We start from the raw sequence: 18,246 nt of genomic DNA on the forward strand, positions 1-18,246 counted from the left end.
CTCCAGTGAACAATATCAGAGGTCTCGCTTTTGTGAACATTGATGTTTGGCTTTTAAGGACTGTTGAGAGAAATTCTTAAAATTTGAAAAATGGACGAGGAATTTTTACAACGCATTCGCTACTCAAGTTACCCCGATCACTGTTGCTCAAACCACAATGCTTGAAAACGAAACGGGAACAATGCAAAAACCACCAAACTATTGAACATTGAAGAATATAAAGGATGGGAGGGTCGTTTCGAGAACTGGTTACAAGCTAACTACCTAGATGCATGGGAATGTGTGGAAATAAAGTATGTGAGACCGTTAAATGATGATAAAGAGGAAGTTGCGATCAAAGAGATGAGTGCCGATGACAAAAAGAAATATAAGAATGAGAAAATGATGTTAAGTCTGCTACAACAAGCTGTGAAACAGGACATTATGGTCTTGTTACAACACAACGGAAGTTCATATTCAATCTGGAAAGCGTTGCGTTCAAAGTTTGTTGGTAGTCAGGAAATGGTGAAAAATAAGAAGTCGTTTTTGAAAAAGGAATTTGATTTGTTTAGAGAATTAAAGAATGAGAGTACAAAACAAATCATTGAAAGATATTGCAACTTATTGGTGAACATGAAGAGGTTAAGCATCAACAAAGACAATGAAGAATTAATTGAAAAACTTGCAGATGCTTTACCACATGAAACTTGGGGAACATATCTAATGATGCTCAGGAACAAAAAGGGTTTTAGCACATTAACCTTGAGCAAATTCATTGAAAAATTGGAAGCTCAGGAAATGGAGCAAAGAAAGATTGTCCGGATGAAAGATTTTGATGGTGAACAGGATATTGGGTTGTATTACAAAGCAGGAGTGAATGAGAAGTCTACAAATCTATCTCCAAAAATAGAAACGGCTTACAATGCCAAGAATTCTTCTGGAGGTTCATCATCTGGATCAAACAGCAAAACAAGTTTCACATCATTTTTGTCTTTTGATCCGAACATCTCAGCAACAAAAAATGGGAGAAAACTTCAGTGCAAGATTGTCTTAAATCTTAAAAATGATCAAGATTATTCTGAGGAAGTTGCTAAAAACCACATGTCTTTATTGGGAATGGTTTTAGAATCTTATAGTTGTTTTGTTGCAGGTCGTATCGGAAATCCAATGCTAACCAAGGAGGATTACGACCAGATAGATGCTGAAGAGATGGAGCTGATGGACATAAAATGGTGTTTGGCAAGTGTGTTACGGAGAGCTGAGAAATTCAAGCAGATCACGGGGAGAGATGATCTTCGTGAAGCTAATGTGTCTACTTTAGGTTTTGACAAATCTAAAGTCACTTGTTTTCGTTGCAGGGAGAAAGGACACTTCAAGAGGGAGTGCATCAATCGTGAAGCAAGTGGAGCTTAGAATCCTTTCAACAACAATAATGATTACTATCGAAAAGCCATCTATCATTAAGTTGCTCAACAACCGTCTCAACAGCATCAACATCAAGCACAAACTGCACATGGAAGACCCATAATTGAAGATTCTGGAAAGTAGGCATGTGTGGTTAATCAAGAAGAAAAGAAATCATTCAACTGGGATAAATATGTTTCAGCTGATGGAAAAGCTTGTTTGATTGATCAAGATGATGAGAAATTACCTGAAGGTTTTAGCTGGGAAAATTTCACATGGGATGATTATATTCCTGATCAAGCTACAGCTTACACAGCTTTTGTTGCCAAAGTTGAAGAAGAAAGTGATGATGATACTGAGTATTATGCCAGACAAATGGAAAAACATCTGAAGATGATGGCAGAAAGCGATAGTGAAGATGAGAAGGCAAAGAAGAAAAAGAAGAAGGTAAAAACACCGGTTAGCAGCGATGATGAGACAATACCGGTAGTGAGAAGAAAAGTGAAAGAAACTCCAAAGTTTGAAATTAGTGAAGAAGCCATTGCAAAGAAAAGTCCAATAACTTGTGAAAATTGTGAAGCTGTAAAGAAACAGAACAGTTCATTGATCCACAACATGAACAGATTGAAAGAATCATATGATGTGTTGAATAAGGCAATGAATATGTATAATGACACAAGTGAGGAGCAAGCTACAGCAATGAAGACACTTCAAGGAGCACTCATGGTTAAGCAAAAAGTTGTGAACAATTATATTGAAAAGTGTGCTGCTCTTGAACAAAAACTGGAACTTTAGAGAATTGAAACTGAAAGAGTTAATAGATTGTTGAAAAGTTACTCATGTTCGTCTTATGTTATTGACAGGATTTATCCGACAGCTGAAAGCCTAAAGGCATTTGAGGACAATGATGTAACTAAAGAAAAGAAAGTCTCAGAAGAAAAGATTAAAGAAAAGACTCAAATGAAAAAGACCAAAAAGAAGAAAGGCACTGTAGAGACGACATCTGGTAAGAAACAAGGTGTCAGTTACAACAAGTGTCCACCCCCTTTGGAAAATGGATATTTGGCTAGAAATCTGTCACACCCCCAAAATTACCACCTAGGGAGTGTCCCTGTTAGGCGTGTGACGACTAGCAATGAGCCACCAATTACATTGAATCACAAGTTTGAAATAAAACTTCGTTATTTAAAGATACTAAAATCCCAACATACGTTATTCAAAACCATACGTTTAGCGGAAGCGTTAATGTAGCGTAATATAAACGTTATCCAAACAAACATAGTAAATAAAAGTCTGATAATATATCCCTCGAGCAACCATGACCACTCGCGCCCTCCAGCCAGCAAGTTCCTGCTTTCAAAGTACCTAAGGACCTGCGAGCATGTAACACACGTATCAGACAAAGCTGGCGAGTTCACAGTTTTAGAAAACGTTTGTTACCCGGTGTATGTAAAACAGTTTAATACCCAATGCAAGTAATATTGTTAATATCTCATTTCCAAACACGGACGGCTCACGGACTGCCCTTCCCACGTACTCCTATCTAGTACTGGGCCAGACTGGGTCATTAGTTCACCTCCGTCCTCTACAGGCACGGGGTGAGGGTGCCAAACCTAAGTAGCGCTACTAACTAATACCCGATGAGGGACTTACAAAAGATGATAGGTGAGAATATTAACCAATATACCCGTTTTTACCCAAAGACTTATCCCCCCCCATGGGATACCCACTGACTGTCCCCAACCACTGGGACGCATGCTCGAATGTAGTGAACTCACCTGGGATTGCTCGGTAGAATTAATTATTCGTTTAACCACGGTGATTTACCAAGCCCTATGATATTCACATTTAACAGTCAGTTGCATACAAGCACATCACATATCGTTTCACATTGATCACAAACTAGTGCACACAAGTATCATCTTTCGGTTCATATTTCTATTCTACACAACAACCATCTTTCGACACACTCATCTTTCGACACATAGGTTATCATTCGACACATGACCTATCTTTCGACAACCACAGTTATCTTTCAACAAACCCCGTTATGTTTCGACAAACCCAGCTATCTTTCGAGCACAACAGATATGTTTCGACTAACACAGTTATCTTTCGAGCACAACAGATATGTTTCGAACTCACTGTTCATCTTTCGACTATGCCTGTTATCCTTCGACTACTACAACTATCCTTCGGTTACAATTACCAATTAACAAACGGTTTCAACATTTTTCGGTTACAGAACCCTAATCATACGATCTAACTGCTAACATTCAGTTCATACGATTTCACAAGGATTTCCACAATTCATGTATAACCAAACAAACAATTAAGAAATAACAGTTAACCGCTTTATCATGTGATCGCTATACGACTTCTAACCCATTCCGATAACCCCAACCATGTTACGAAACGCACAAACGCCACTAACAATCGGTTAACACATACTTGTATAGGTATCGCAGAGGTTAATAGTTTCGGATCATTGAATCTAATTACACAGTTATCACGACATACAACACAAGGGTTTCACATAGACGCACAATCTCAAAAGTAACATAAAACACTGACCGAATGACGGATGATACGATGATGATGATCACACAGAGAGTTCCTGATTCCTGCCGTCGCCCACAGGTTTCTAGGGTTTGGAATTTCGAGTGGTTCTGTGCGTTACTACGTGACTGCCGTTTAATATACGTAATGTTTTGGGCCTGGGCCGAAGGTTAAGGCCTTTAGTCGAAAGACTGGGCCTTGGCTCGAAGGATCTCCGAAAGATAGAGTTTCGGATCGAAGGTTATCGAAAGTTAGTTCCTATGCTTCGTGATCCCTCGAAGGTTGGATCCTTCGAAGGTTGGATCTTTCGGTTCCAGGATCCTTCGGTCGAAGGATCTTGGGTTGAAAGATGTCTTAGTATAACTCAAATATTCCAATACGTTACTCATAAACAAATACAAGTTTGCACATATACCCACTAACACAAAGATCTAGGATATGTAAATACAACACGGGAGTTGGAAAATAGGATAATACTAACCTCAAGAAGTCGGGTTGTCACATCATCCCCAACTTGAAAGAAATTTCGTCCCGAAATTTAGCAAGTAGGTACGAGAGGGTGAAGTGACAATTCAAGATTGTTGCGGATTTTCCCCAGGTGTTACATCATCCCCAACTTGAAGGGGAATCTCGTCCCGAGATTCACTAGTTTTGCTTGACTCTGCCTTGTCTTTGGGAAAGAGGTGAGGGTACTTTAGTTTCATCTGATCCTCGCGTTCCCACGTGAACTCCGGTCCACGCCTTGAATTCCAACGAACTCTAACAATCGGAATTCGACTGTGCTTACGCACCTTGACCTCCCGATCCATGATTTCAATAGGCTCTTCAACAAACTGCAGCTTGTCATCCAACGTGAGCTCTTGAAATGGCACAACCAGTGTCTCATCAACCAGACACTTCTTTAGTTGGGAAACGTGAAACACATCGTGAACATTGCCTAATTCCGCAGGTAACTCGAGTCTGTAGGCGACCTTACCGATCCGTTCTAAGATTTTGAATGGCCCAACGTAACGTGGATTAAGCTTGCCACGCTTTCCAAAGCGTACAACGCCCTTCCACGGTGAAACTTTCAACATAACCCGATCATTAACTTCGAACTCTAAAGGCTTTCTACGCTTGTTAGCATAACTTTTCTGACGATCCCGCGCTGCTGCCATACGATCCCTTATCCGAGCTATATTTTGCGAAGTTTCCAGAATGAGTTCAGGACCTGTGAGTTGACTGTCACCTACTTCCGCCCAACAGAGAGGAGAACGACATTTCCGCCCATACAATGCTTCGAACGGAGCTGCCTGAATACTTGTGTGGTAGCTGTTGTTGTAGGAAAACTCTATTAACGGCAAGTGTCTTTCCCATCCCTTCCCAAAATCGATCACACATGCCCGCAGCATGTCTTCAAGTGTCTGAATAGTGCGCTCACTCTGACCATCCGTCTGTGGGTGGTAAGCGGTGCTCATATCAAGTTTCGAACCAAACAATTTGTGCATAGACTGCCATAATTCAGAAGTAAAGTGCGGATCTCGATCTGAGATGATAGAAGTTGGCACTCCGTGTCGAGCAACTACCTCCTTGAGATATACCGCTGCAAGCTGCGAAAACTTATCTGTTTCCTTGATTGCTAGAAAATGTGCCGATTTCGTGAGTCGATCAACAATCACCCATATAGTGTCGTTTCCAGCCTGAGTTCTTGGTAATCCAGTAACGAAATCCATAGCGATCTGTTCCCACTTCCACTTAGGTATTTCTGGCTGCTGTAGTAGACCCGAAGGCTTCTGGTGTTCCGCTTTAACTCTAGCACAAGTTAAGCATTTACTCACGTACGTGGCTATGAGGGCTTTCATGTTCGGCCACCAATACATAACCTTAAGATCATGATACATCTTGTCCGATCCCGGGTGGATAGAATATCGTGACTTGTGTGCTTCATCCATCACAAGTTCTCTAAGATCACCAAACAGAGGAACCCATACTCTTTCCATGATGTAGTAGATACCATCAGATTTCTGCTCAAGCTGCTTTTCCATACCGCGTAAACCCTCAGCTTCGATGTTTTCTTCCTTCAATGCTTCAGTCTGAGCCGTACGAATCCTATCAGGAAGGCTGGAATGGATAGTGAGCTGTAATGCGCGAACGCGTTTAGGTTTCGTTTCTTTGCGGCTAAGTGCATCTGCCACAACGTTAGCTTTACCTGGGTGATATTTGATGGCACACTCGTAATCATTGAACAATTCCACCCAACGGCGCTGTCGCATATTCAATTCTCTTTGGTCGAAGATATGCTGAAGGCTCTTGTGGTCGGTGTAGATTGTGCATTTCGTACCGTATAAATAGTGTCTCCAAATCTTCAGAGCAAACACCACTGCTCCTAACTCCAAGTCGTGTGTCGTATAGTTTTTCTCATGAACTTTCAATTGTCGAGAGGCGTAAGCTATCACCTTCTCGCGTTGCATCAACACGCAACCGAGACCCTGAATCGAAGCATCACAATAAACTACAAAATCCTCAGTACCATCTGGCAGAGATAAGATTGGCGCGCTGCATAACCTTTGTTTCAAAAGTTGAAAAGCATCCTCCTGCTTCGTCCCCCAAGAGTAAACTACTTTCTTCTGTGTTAACGAGGTGAGTGGCTGTGCAATCTTTGAGAAGTTCTGAATGAAACGGCGATAATACCCTGCTAGACCGAGAAATTGCCGCACCTCCGAAGGGTTCTTTGGTGCCGCCCAATTTCTAATGGCGTCAACTTTGGCAGGATCCACATGTATGCCTACCTCATTGACTATATGCCCCAGAAAATGTACCTCCCGTATCCAAAAATCACACTTAGAAAACTTTGCGTACAACTGCTCCCTCCTCAGGAGTTCTAGGATAAGGCGTAGGTGCCGCTCGTGATCCTCCTTGTTCTTGGAGTAAATTAGAATGTCGTCAATAAAAACGATAACGAAGTCGTCAAGGTATGGCTTGCACACGCGGTTCATGAGGTCCATGAAAACCGCTGGTGCGTTGGTTAACCCGAATGGCATAACCAAGAATTCATAGTGACCGTATCGCGTCCGAAACGCGGTTTTGGGAACGTCTTCCTCTCTGACTCGCACTTGATGATAACCAGACCTTAAGTCGATCTTAGAGTAAAAGCTCGACCCTTGTAACTGGTCAAACAGGTCGTCAATACGAGGCAAAGGATAACGGTTTTTGATCGTCATCTTGTTGAGCTCGCGATAATCTATACACATTCGTAGGGACCCGTCCTTCTTCTTCACAAATAAGACTGGGGCTCCCCAGGGGGAAGAGCTAGGTCGGATGAAACCCCTATCCAACAGTTCTTGGAGTTGGTTTGATAATTCCTGCAGTTCTCCTGGCGCAAGACGATAAGGAGCACGAGCAACTGGGGCTGCCGCTGGGGCGAGGTCAATCTGGAATTCCACCTGACGATGTGGAGGTAAACCAGGGAGTTCCTCAGGAAATACGTCAGGATATTCACGAACAACTGGAAGATCCTCAATCTTCCTTTCGTCAGACGGTGAATCGGTGACAAGAGCTAATATAGCAGGATAGCCCTTACGTAAATACTTCTGAGCCTTCATTGCCGAAACAATACTGACTGGGGTCCCGCTGCGATGACCCTGAACTGATAGAAATTCCCCACTGGGAAGGGGAACACGTATGATCTTCTCCTTACAGAGAATCTCCGCTTGATACTTGGACAACCAGTCCATACCAACAATCACGTCGAAGCTTCCAAGAGTAATAGGAATCAAGTCAATGTCGAAGACTTGACCCAGAAGATCGATTTTACACCCAAACAGAACATGTGTAGCTTCGATTCTTTTACCATTTGCGATTTCTACTATGTGTTTCATTACAAGAGGTGTAGGACTTAACCCTAATTGAGAGCTAAACTCTAAAGACACGTAACTCCAGTCGGCACCAGAATCAAATAAAATAGAAGCAATAACACCGTTTACCGAAAACGTACCAGTAACCACGTTGCCGTCGTTCCGCGCTTCCCCAGCTCCCAGCACAAATCCGCGCCCACGCGCAACATTACCCCCGTTGTTCCCCGCATTGTTATTCCCGTTACCACCCCCTGTGTTCTGTCTTAGCTGAGGGCAGTCTCGCTTGAAGTGCCCCTCAGCCCCACACTGATAACACCCTTTCTGATTACCCTGAGTTTGCTGAGGCTGTTGCCTACCCGCCTGCTGCGCTGGCTGCTGCTGAGCTGGAAGTGTGGTCCTACAATCCCTGGCCTTGTGCCCCGGTCGATTACACCGATAACAAACTCGAGTACACTGCCCCTTGTGATGAAGATCACACTTGCTGCACAAGGGTAGCTTCCCCGCATATGATCCCTGCCCTGATCTGTTACTCGAGTTCTGATTTACTGATGCTGTCTGGCTGAAACTGCGGGTGCTGCCAGTATCCGTCTTCTTCTGAGGCGGTGCAGAGTTGGACCCCTTGTCCGCTTCGTTCCACTTACGTTTGCCATCAGCAGCAGATGCAGTGGAAGTAGTGGCAGCTGTGGTAGTGCTAGAAATACGAGGTGGCAATGAGTCGCTCTCCACCTCCTGGTCAACGATTTTATGTGCCAGTCTAACAATCTGGGTTAGGTTATTGAGGTTCGCTGCTGTAACTAAACCCTTCACCCGTGGAGGTAACCCCTTAATAAACAACTCGATTCTTCGGGGCATGGGTCGGGACAAGTTCGGACACAAATCAGCTAACTCATACGACCGCTTCACATACGCCTCGATTTCAGATCCCACCATTGTCAGATGATAGTACTCATTCTCTAACTTCGCTATTTCATCTCGAGGACAGTATTCCTCTCTCATCAGTTCTTTAAAATCATCCCACGTAGTGGCGTTCGCCGCCTCAATACCTAGCAGTTGGACCTGGGCGTTCCACCCGGTCAAGGCACCATCCTGAAGCGTGCCTGCTGCAAATTTTACCCTATCCCCAACTGGGCAGTTACATATCGCAAATACTGACTCCGCCTTTTCGAACCAGCGTATAAGTCCTACAGCCCCTTCAGTGCCACTGAAGGTCTGTGGCTTGCAATCCATGAAAGTTTTAAAAGTGCAGACCGGTGGGTGAGGCTGGTTTTGTGGCGCCGGCTGACCTATTAACGAGAGAAAATAAACCAACAAGTAAGACTCAAGTTCACGATTCAAAGGAAGGAATGTCTGGTACATGTCATACCAGCCTGATAAGCTGCCAAGGCTGCAGCCACCTGGGCATTGAGTAATGCCTCTAGCTCAGCTTGAGTCATATGGATTTCGCCTTGTCCGCCACCGCGGCCTCCACCACGTCCACCGTGTCCACCACGACGACCTCCTCCACGTCCGTTCATGATTCTATAAGTATGGGAAGAAGTAACAAATTAACAGACCATTTCAAGCAGATGTCAAGTATTGCTATAGTATTCACAGTTTTCGAAGTTCTAATACAACACTGACTAACAACGCGGGATTCCTTTTTCACACTAGTCGAGATTTACTGGGACTCACATGCACCTCACGTTGTTATTATGTGTGCACCCATAATAATAACCTGATTTGCATGCTTATCTCAGTTCCTCCCTACTCATGTTAGAAGGTTTCCCCTAATTCATACAGTACGACCGTCGATATCACAACATAGCGCATGCAAACACAAGTAGAGTCCTACTCTTAAAACACGTAGTATAGACAGGTAGCATAGCAATTCATATCGTAGCATCATATGTGCGTTCGAGTGTGATACCAATCATGAGTATATACTAACTATGCCCTACAATAGTAAACAAGAGACGAACCTTGCTGCCTGGAGCTGAGTGTCATGGTCCATGTCGTATCGGTATGTCGTATCAGTTCAGTTATAGTCTGGTTTTATAAAACATTTTTAAAACCAATTCACTATAACCAGTGGCTCTGATACCAAACTGTCACACCCCCAAAATTACCACCTAGGGAGTGTCCCTGTTAGGCGTGTGACGACTAGCAATGAGCCACCAATTACATTGAATCACAAGTTTGAAATAAAACTTCGTTATTTAAAGATACTAAAATCCCAACATACGTTATTCAAAACCATACGTTTAGCGGAAGCGTTAATGTAGCGTAATATAAACGTTATCCAAACAAACATAGTAAATAAAAGTCTGATAATATATCCCTCGAGCAACCATGACCACTCGCGCCCTCCAGCCAGCAAGTTCCTGCTTTCAAAGTACCTAAGGACCTGCGAGCATGTAACACACGTATCAGACAAAGCTGGCGAGTTCACAGTTTTAGAAAACGTTTGTTACCCGGTGTATGTAAAACAGTTTAATACCCAATGCAAGTAATATTGTTAATATCTCATTTCCAAACACGGACGGCTCACGGACTGCCCTTCCCACGTACTCCTATCTAGTACTGGGCCAGACTGGGTCATTAGTTCACCTCCGTCCTCTACAGGCACGGGGTGAGGGTGCCAAACCTAAGTAGCGCTACTAACTAATACCCGATGAGGGACTTACAAAAGATGATAGGTGAGAATATTAACCAATATACCCGTTTTTACCCAAAGACTTATCCCCCCCCATGGGATACCCACTGACTGTCCCCAACCACTGGGACGCATGCTCGAATGTAGTGAACTCACCTGGGATTGCTCGGTAGAATTAATTATTCGTTTAACCACGGTGATTTACCAAGCCCTATGATATTCACATTTAACAGTCAGTTGCATACAAGCACATCACATATCGTTTCACATTGATCACAAACTAGTGCACACAAGTATCATCTTTCGGTTCATATTTCTATTCTACACAACAACCATCTTTCGACACACTCATCTTTCGACACATAGGTTATCATTCGACACATGACCTATCTTTCGACAACCACAGTTATCTTTCAACAAACCCCGTTATGTTTCGACAAACCCAGCTATCTTTCGAGCACAACAGATATGTTTCGACTAACACAGTTATCTTTCGAGCACAACAGATATGTTTCGAACTCACTGTTCATCTTTCGACTATGCCTGTTATCCTTCGACTACTACAGCTATCCTTCGGTTACAATTACCAATTAACAAACGGTTTCAACATTTTTCGGTTACAGAACCCTAATCATACGATCTAACTGCTAACATTCAGTTCATACGATTTCACAAGGATTTCCACAATTCATGTATAACCAAACAAACAATTAAGAAATAACAGTTAACCGCTTTATCATGTGATCGCTATACGACTTCTAACCCATTCCGATAACCCCAACCATGTTACGAAACGCACAAACGCCACTAACAATCGGTTAACACATACTTGTATAGGTATCGCAGAGGTTAATAGTTTCGGATCATTGAATCTAATTACACAGTTATCACGACATACAACACAAGGGTTTCACATAGACGCACAATCTCAAAAGTAACATAAAACACTGACCGAATGACGGATGATACGATGATGATGATCACACAGAGAGTTCCTGATTCCTGCCGTCGCCCACAGGTTTCTAGGGTTTGGAATTTCGAGTGGTTCTGTGCGTTACTACGTGACTGCCGTTTAATATACGTAATGTTTTGGGCCTGGGCCGAAGGTTAAGGCCTTTAGTCGAAAGACTGGGCCTTGGCTCGAAGGATCTCCGAAAGATAGAGTTTCGGATCGAAGGTTATCGAAAGTTAGTTCCTATGCTTCGTGATCCCTCGAAGGTTGGATCCTTCGAAGGTTGGATCTTTCGGTTCCAGGATCCTTCGGTCGAAGGATCTTGGGTTAAAAGATGTCTTAGTATAACTCAAATATTCCAATACGTTACTCATAAACAAATACAAGTTTGCACATATACCCACTAACACAAAGATCTAGGATATGTAAATACAACACGGGAGTTGGAAAATAGGATAATACTAACCTCAAGAAGTCGGGTTGTCACAAAATCCAAATGATGAAAGAGTCAAAAAAGGCAACAAACTTACAATGGGAGTCGGAGTCGTCAGTCAATCTACCAGATAGTATTGATGTCACGTTTACATCATCTGACACTGATCAACAATCTCAATTGATGAAGATAATGGTGGATCATGTGTTAGAAAACGATGAAACGGAGGAGTCAAAGTCGGAGTCCGCGTCAGAGTCAAAGTCTGAGTCAAGCACTCCGGGTCAAACAGAAAAACAGGGCAAAATAGTTTATGATAGAGAATTCCTGTTATCAAAATCTAATTTGGATGATGAACCGTTTAAAGTTGCTTATACTTTGAGTGATTCTGACAAATTATATTCTGATGAGAAATTTCCATTAAGAGGTGTCAAAACTGAACTGATAAAAAAGGTTTTCAAACTCACAGAAATTAATATTTCTGAAATAAAAGACTTATGTCTTAGTGAAAAACCAAAAAAATACACCTCTAGAGTACAACAAAGATTAAACAAGAAAAAGAGTTACAGTTCTGGTCCTGGTTTCCAAAAGAAATCAAACCATAATGGTAATTTCAAAAAGAAAGGATTAGGTTTTACTCCAACAGAAAAACAGAAAAATGAAAAATATGTTCGTAATTTTAAATCCAAAATGACATTTGTTTCAGGAACGTCAGCAGATGAAGAAGAAAAGAAAGACTTCTGGAGGCAGTCAAACAACGAGTTCCTTGCAAAGAAGCAAGATGAAATAAAGAAGATGGCTGAGCAGAAGAACGACACGAGAACCTGTTTCAAATGCAACACTGTTGGACATATTGCCAGAGAGTGTTCTAAGGCAATACAATCAAAACAGGGAGTATCTCGTAAACTCAAAGAGCAAGTGGTTGAGTTTGAACCACCAATTGATAGAATCAAATTGTTTAAAAATTCTACATTTGAAATTGGTGAATGTTCAAACAAGTTTTACAAGAATAGAACTAAATCTGATAATCAGAAATGGGTTGTTAAGAAAGCTGTTGAAAGCTCTAGCGATGATTCTGATAGGTCAAAATCAGAGGAGCTATCTTCAGGCGATGAATCTGACTCCACAAAGTCAGATGAGCCTCTTCTAAAAGTAAAGCTATTTTGAAAGATGAAAAATCAGTTCCGATTGTGAATGATGAGGATTTTCCATCACTTCGGGCTGAAAATTATAAAAAGAAAATTGGTAAAGTTGAAATTTCTAACCAATTTTATAATGACAAACAGGAATTTGATGCTGAGAAGGTCTTTAACCCCAAAGTTAAACATATCTTTGGAAAGATGATTGACCGAAAAGTCAAAGGGGTTAAAGAATTTTATGAGAAGAAGAGGAAAGGTAAGAAACCGAGTGATGATGACTCGGTGAAACCCAAGGCTGGTCAGGCTTGGGTGGATATTTTCTTCTACTAAAAACCTGACTTGCCGGAGCTCCCAAGTTGGTAAACGAGGAGCAGGTATCGGCATCTTTCTTGAAAAATTGGTTATGGTAATGTCTATCATAGAAACGGTAAAGAGGTTTGTTGGTGTTTGTTTTACAAGTAGTTAGAAGATTTGAGTGTGCATACTACTTGCATATGGTAAATCAAGGACATAAATTTGTACTTGAATTTTCCTACAAGTGGTTGAAAGACAAAATGATGAACCACATCCCCGAACCTATTATTGATATACCTATAAGTGGTAAAATCAATCAAACTTATTTTCCGGAAAAACCATTTTGATTAAAACAAACTTAAGTGTTTTGAAATCTAAATGGGAAAATAGTTTGTTGATAGGGGGAGTTCTGATTGTTTATGCAAAGAGAATGGCGATTTGATGCGATTTGATATCGGTTGTCAAGTTTTTGTACAGTTTGTTTAGTTTCTGTGTCAAGTAGGTCAAGAGTTTCGTTTGTTTTCAATTTTTCTTTAATGTGTTTGCATTTTAGGGGGAGTAGAAATTTCAGAAAATCCAAAAACATTAGAGAATTTGAAAAAGCCAAAAACATGATAAAATCAAAAATGAGTTTTGTTGTGAAAAGAGGAAATGATAGTAGATCAGTAGACTGTCACAACATGCTAAAGAAATGGAAAGATAAAATGAGATAAACGATCTTACTGTGGATGTCTCAGTAGGTTTTTGTACATTCAGTAAATTGTGATGAGATATAAACCTAAAAATGAAACTTGTTTATTCTGTGGGTTAACAAAATTGCTTGGATATATAGGTAACCCCTGAAATCTTGTTTGAAAGGTCCCTTATTCTAAGATACAAGGTCTTTATGCTCAGTGATATCTGGGGTATTATCCCGGGACTTCTGCTGTATGGAAGTACTGACCTAGTCCCTGGATGATACTTTCTACAAATGCTTGAAACATAGCATCGCCCTCAGCAAGCTGATGAAACAATAAAATTGATAGTCGCTGCTCTTGTAGTCAAAAGATCCTCTAAAGGGGACACACCCAGAAGTCGAAGCCGTCATCTCTCTGCGTATACGGAAGTATCGACCTGAGCTCTCACGGCCCTCGCACACAACCCCTTTACAGATATCATCTGTGGTATACTCACCTGTAAGACTGAATATTGGGATCCGAATACGGGAGTATATTCAAGTAGTGGGACACACGAATAAGTTCAAGTTCTTAAGACATTAAATATCGTATCTCGGAGCAGTTGAACTTTGTGTGAAAATTTAAGTGGATCAGTATATTGACAATCTAAGTGAATTGTTTAGAACTTAAAATGAAATAAAGCTTAACGGTGTTAGTGACACGTCTCATTAACTGATATGATCCTCTTACACAAACTCACAAAAATATTGTTTGTAAATATTTTCATTACTGCATCTTGTTGTTTCTATACTTTACAAGTGGTGTCAATTTATTTCTTTCACAAAATTCCAAAAAGATTTTGTGTGTGTTTTAGCATAAATTTTGAAAAATTCAAAAATATTTTTGATAACTGATATTGAAAAGCTGATTTTCAAAATTTCAAGTGCTAAACATGATGAACAGATGGTTTGGGAGAATGTGTTGTGTTGATAAGAAAATCGATATAGTTCCAAGTGGTTCATGAGAAACAGGTTGATTAGTTTGTGATTGAATTTTCAAATGATGTGTATATGCTTAAATGTTTATCATAAAACTTATGTTTGTGGTAGAGTTTTATGTAGGAAGAGTCAATATTTGAGGGGGAGTGAATGTTGGTGATGATGAATTTAAAGATGTCAACATTTAAGAGAAGAAGTTTGTTAGTAGAAAAAGAGATGAAGATAGAGAAAGAGAAGCCCAGAGACTGATCAAGACTGAAGATGTGAAGACACAGCATTGTCAAAGACTCGATGAACGACTCGTCAACATCTGAGGGGGAGTTTGTTGGTGCACTACATCTGTCAACTTCGTCTTGTATCGAGTCTTAGTCTTAGATTGTTAGATCAGGGCACGTTTTACGAGAAAACTGGAAAATGTATATTATTAGAAGAGGGTTTCGCTTATAGGAACATAGGGGGTTTTGCTTATTTGGTCCTTATAGTTTCGCTTATGTGTCAGTTGGAGGTTTCGCTCATGTGTACATGACCATTGGAGAGAAACCTCATGCACTATATATAGGGACAAAAGAGCGAAATCATGTAACATTCTCTTGTAACTCATACCGAAGTGCTGCCGGTTTGAGATTTGTATGTAAACTGTCAGATATCAATACAGAAAGGTGATTAAAGTGATATGCTAGCTGTTTCTAAGTCAGATACTTGTTTTCCGCACCTGTATCTGATCAAAACTCCCCTGAACGACTCGTTCGGGTCAAAACACGATCCTACAAGTTCTCAGTCTAATCAGAGGCGGAATTCATTGATTAGACTTTGTAACAGCTTGATTCACTTTTAATTGTCTTGTATTATTGATTTGACACGATTACAGATCAAACGACACGTCGGCAGCACTTCGGTACCAGAATCACGAACGTTACAAATGACTTGACACACCAGCTATATATAGGCATGGTATTTCGCACGGAATGACCAGGGTTCATTTCGTGCGAAATAGATAGTTGCTATTTCGTACGAAATGACCAAGTGTCATTTCGTGCGAAATCAACTTTCTACACTATTCCTTATTTTTCGTGCCCTGAACAATCTAACTAAATACAAGACTCGATACAAGACGAAGTCGACAGACGTATGCAGCAACACGAGACTATTCCCCTTTAAATCCTCATTCGAAGACTTCATCAGGTATCTCTTCTTTCCTTCTCTCTGAATTTTCTTATTTCCGGTGCTCTGTTCTTCATTTGATCCATGGCAAAGATGAATCTCAGATCCTCCCCTGCTAAGGATCCCAAAAAAGAGAGCCCTCCGAAGAGTCAGGGCATAACTAAAAACCCTTCAATGGAACTCTGTCGTTTCACCGATCCTGAGATTGATAAATTACATCATTGTTTTCCAGAAGGCACCATATTCAGACCCTTTGACTCTTCCATGAAGAGTGATTGAATTTCTGACGTCTGGATCACCTTTCCTGCAGCCCTTTCCAGATTGGCTTCACATATCCTTTCCCTTTCTTAACCTAAAGCTTTTTCACACTCACTGGTTTATGCTATGTCCAAGCCATGTTGATGGTGTGGAGAGTCTTGTATACGCTTGAACATATTGTTGAACAAGAAGGGATTGATATAGGCTTATCTGAGTTGAGCCAGTTGTATAATATTGTTAGCCATGGTTCTCATCGTTTTCTTTTTAAGCACAAACCTGGTCAAGCACATCCAATTCTGAAAACCACTAAGAACGACTCCAACTGGAGGAAGCAGTTCTTCTTTGTAAAAAGGGACTCCATCCCAAATAGGAGTCATCTTCCCAAGAAATGGATCACCCAGGGTAGGATATGGGATCCTTGGACCAGGACCATGGTAGGATTCTTCTTTTCTGTTCAGGATAACTGATCCTTCTTTTTGCTTTGCAGCTATCTCATTCTCCCACATCCAAGAGTCACCTGTCACGAGAGAGAGGATTGCTGCTTTCTGGAAGCTTGATCTTGCCATAAGAACATTTCAAGCCAAAGCAAAGGATTCTCAAGAAATCTCCTCCGGTTCCTACACAATGTCGAGTAAGTATCCATATTTTTGTATAAATAAATGTTTAAATGAATACAAGATATGAATACTTATATGTGGACTATATTTGTAGGTGCTGCCAAGTCTTCTAAGTCTGCTTCAAGGTTCAGTGTGGGTGACCTCCAAGAATATGTCTCATCTAGGTCGATTAAGAAGGAGCTGGCTGCAAGCCAAAGCATCCCTGAGACCAAATGTGTCAGTACCAGGGGAAAAGGAACTAAAAGGAAGAAGACTGCTGAACCCACTGAAGGCCTCCCTCTGATGGAACGTCAACTCCAGGAATACGTCTCTGAGGTAAGGATTTCATATCCTAAAATTTGAACTTCTTTTGAGGATATAGGATCCTAAATACTCAAATCTTCTATTATAGAAATTCGCTGAAGTCCAGATCCTCCTTGACCAACATGTAGCTGAAGCTGAACAGAAGAATCTCGACCTCCAAGCCATTGCAGTTGCCAAAGATAAGAAGATCTCCCAGCTTGAGAACGAACAGAAGGCACTGCGAAAGGAGTTGCTTATTGCTGAAATGACAGCCCAAAGGGAGAGGATTGAGGTCATGGAAGGGGCCAAACACTCTGCTGCTGTCATGATGCTGAAGATCTAACTCTAGATGGCTAAGAAGGCTGCTGATCTTGCCTTTGATAGGTCTGAGTGGGATCTGGAAGGATAGACCAAGAGGCTGGCTGAACTCGGAAATGATGAGGAGCCTAAGGAGGTGCTGGTACTTGAAGCCGGTAGTAGTGGAGTTAAGGATCCTGAGGATCCGGCGGCTGGAGGCAGTGGTCAAGGTGGTGATGAGAAGGTGGAGGATGCAGCGAAGGTTTAGGCTGCACAAAATGGGCGATGATGGAAAATTCTAGACGTGGCCGAGCCCGTCTTTTATGGTTTAATAGTTTTTTGGTGATGTTTTGAACAATGGTCTGTAGTAATTTGAACAATAGTTTTAGGGTTTAAGGATCACTGATCCTTTGGACAATAGGGGGTAGCAAAGGTGGATGGGTCCTTCTGTTTGTGGAGGATGAAGCCTTTGATGCCCCTCGCCTTTTATTTCCTGCACTTATCGAACCTTTAGTATGGACACCCTTTGCCAACCCAAGTGGATGGGCCATGTTTTGCTGGTGGAAGCTTGGGTTGGCAATTTTGACAACCTTTAAAAAGGTTTAACTTTGATAAATAAATAAAACTTTAACCTTTTGGCTATCTTTGTGTTGTTTATTTTGCATACGTTTACTTGTCAATTGTTATTGCACAGTCTTAGAATTTACAAGTTATTGATAAAAGTATTAAATGAATATCAAAATCAGTTTTTGTTA

This window comes from Helianthus annuus, chromosome 17, assembly GCF_002127325.2.
Source record: "Helianthus annuus cultivar XRQ/B chromosome 17, HanXRQr2.0-SUNRISE, whole genome shotgun sequence".
NCBI classification, from domain to species: Eukaryota; Viridiplantae; Streptophyta; class Magnoliopsida; order Asterales; family Asteraceae; genus Helianthus; species Helianthus annuus.